Source organism: Oncorhynchus gorbuscha, linkage group LG26 (assembly GCF_021184085.1).
Source record: "Oncorhynchus gorbuscha isolate QuinsamMale2020 ecotype Even-year linkage group LG26, OgorEven_v1.0, whole genome shotgun sequence".
NCBI lineage: Eukaryota > Metazoa > Chordata > Actinopteri > Salmoniformes > Salmonidae > Oncorhynchus > Oncorhynchus gorbuscha.
Genome location: NC_060198.1, coordinates 3939151 through 3942284, shown reverse-complemented (window position 1 = coordinate 3942284; position 3134 = coordinate 3939151).

The window sequence follows — 3134 nt, the reverse complement described above, 5'->3', positions numbered from 1 at the left end:
AAAGAACCCCGCCCCGGCCGGAGAAGAAGAAGGCACTATGGTACCGGCGTCAAGAGACACAGACAAATAATCCTCGAGAGCCTTACGTTCGGGAGCCGACAGAGAGTATAGTCTACCTCGAGGAGGAGTGGTCCCCGGAAGGAGATCAATACTACAATCATACGACCGGTGAGGAGGAAGGGAGTTGGCTCGGGACCGACTGAAGACCGTGCGCAGATCATGATATTCCTCCGGCACTCCTGTCAAATCGCCAGGTTCCTCCTGAGAAGTAGGGACAGAAGAAACGGGAGGGATGGCAGACATTAAACACTTCACATGACAAGAAACGTTCCAGGATAGGATAGAATTACTAGACCAATTAATAGAAGGATTATGACATACTAGCCAGGGATGACCCAAAACAACAGGTGTAAACGGTGAACGGAAAATCAAAAAGAAATAGTCTCACTGTGGTTACCAGATACTGTGAGGGTTAAAGGTAGTGTCTCAAATCTGATACGGCGTAGGCTTATCTAACTCTCTGAAAGGAATGTCATGTTTCCGAACCCATGCTTCGTCCATGAAACAACCCTCAGCCCCAGAGTCTATCAAGGCACTACATGTAGCACCCGAACCGGTCCAGCGTAGGTGGACCGACAAAGTAGTACAGGACCTTGATGGAGAGACTTGAGTAGTTGCGCTCACCTGTAGCCCTCCGCTTACAGATGAGCTCTGGCTTTTACTGGACATGAATTAACAAAATGTCCAGCAACTCCGCAATAGAGGCACAGGCGGTTGGTGATCCTCCGTTCCCTCTCCTTATTCGAGATGCGAATCCCTCCCAGCTGCATGGGCTCAGTCTCAAAGCCAGAGGAGGGAGATGGTTGCGATGCGGAGCAGGGAAACACCGTTGATGCGAGCTCTCTTCCACGAGCCCGGTGACGAAGATCTACCCGTCGTTCTATGCGGATGGCGAGAGCAATCAAAGAGTCCACATCTGAAGGAACCTCCCGGAGAGAATCTCATCCTTAACCACTGCGTGGAGTCCCTCCAGAAAACGAGCGAGCAGCGCCGGCTCGTTCCACTCACTAGAGGCAGCAAGAGTGCGAAACTCAATGGAATAATCCGTTATGGACCGTTCACCTTGGCATAAGGAAGCCAGGGCCCTAGAAGCCTCCCCACCAAAAACTGAACGGTCAAAAACCCGAATCATCTCCTCTTTAAAGTTCTGGAATTTGTTAGAGCAATCAGCCCTTGCCTCCCAGATAGCTGTGCCCCATTCTCGAGCCCGGCCAGCAAGGAGTGAAATGACGTAAGCAACCCGAGCTCTCTCTCTAGAGTATGTGTTGGGTTGGAGAGAGAACACAATCTCACACTGCGTGAGAAAGGAGCGGCACTCAGTGGGCTGCCCGGAGTAGCAAGGTGGGTTATTAACCCTAGGTTCTGGAGGCTCGGCAGGCCAGGAAGTAACAGGTGGCACGAGACGTAGACTCTGGAACTGTCCAGAGAGGTCGGAAACCTGAGCGGCCAGGTTCTCCACGGCATGGCGAGCAGCGGACAATTCCTGCTCGTGTCTGCCGAGCATGGCTCCTTGGATCTCGACGGCAGTGTAACGAGCGTCTGAAGTCGCTGGGTCCATTCCTTGGTCGGTTCCTTCTGTCATGCAGGTGAAAGAGGACCCAAAAGCGACTTAACAGAAACAGAGTTTATTTAAGTCCAAACAGGGAATAACAGAAATCCTCTAGACTTGTAGAGGGAAATAACTGGAGAAGCGGCCACAGACTGCAGGTCGCTTCGGGTAGGCGCAGGCCGTAGTCGACAGAGACACCTGCTCACACGCAGCATCTGATGAAGGCAAAAAAACACGACAGGACAGGGCGATACACAATCACAGCAAAAACACGACAGGACAGGGCGAAACGCAATCACAGCATGGTGAATACAATACAAGGAACCGACGGGACAGGAACGGATCACAAAGGAATAAATAGGGACTCTAATCAGGGGAAAGGATCGGGAACAGGTGTGGGAAGACTAAATGATGATTAGGGGAATAGGAACAGCTGGGAGCAGGAACGGAACGATAGAGAGAAGAGAGAGCGAGAGAGTGAGAGAGGGAGGGGGAGAGAGAGGGATAGAAGGAGGGAAAGAACCAAATAAGACCAGCAGAGGGAAACGAATAGCATGGGGAGCACAGGGACAAGACATGATAATAAATGACAAACATGACAGATCATATGAAATGGAGTATAAAGAGAGAGGGAGATCATGTGAAATGGAGTATAAAGAGAGAGGGAGATCATGTGAAATGGAGTATAAAGAGAGAGGGAGATCATATGAAATGGAATAGAAAGAGAGAGGGAGATCATATGAAATGGAGTATAAAGAGAGAGGAAGATCATATGAAATGGAATAGAAAGAGAGAGGGAGATCATATGAAATGGAATAGAAAGAGAGAGGGAGATCATGTGAAATGGAATAGAAAGAGAGCGATGGAAGGGGAGAAATTGTCTGGACTATAACCTAGATTCTCCACAAAGCGACCGGGAAGTCTGCCCAGGCAGGAATGAAAGAGAGAATAAAGGAAGGATGAGAGAGAAGGAAGAGCAAGAGAGAGTGTGGGTAGGAAGCTAAATCGTCATGGTAACACTAGAACTGGTTTGTGAGACTCTATGCCATGTACAGTTGAAGTCGGAAGTTTACATACACCTTAGCCAAATGCATTTAAACTCAGTTTTTCACCATTTCTATCATTTAATCTTGTAAACATTCCCTGTCTTAGGTCAGTTAGGATCACCACTTTATTTTAAGAATGTGAAATGTCAAAATAATATTAGAGAGAATGATTTATTTGGGCTTATATTTCTTCCATCACATTCCCAGTGGGTCAGAAGTGTACATACACTCAATAGGTATTTGGTAGCATTGCCTTTAAATTGTTTAACTTGGGTCAAACATTTTGGGTAGAATTCCACAAGTTTTCCACAATAAGTTGGGTGAATTTTGGCCCATTCCTCCTGACAGAGCTGGTGTAACTGAGTCAGGTTTGTAGGCCTCCTTGCTTGAAAACACTTTTCAGTTCTGCCCACAAATTTTCGATAGGATTGCGGTCAGGGCTATACCTTGACTTGGTTGTCCTTAAGCCATTTTTCCAC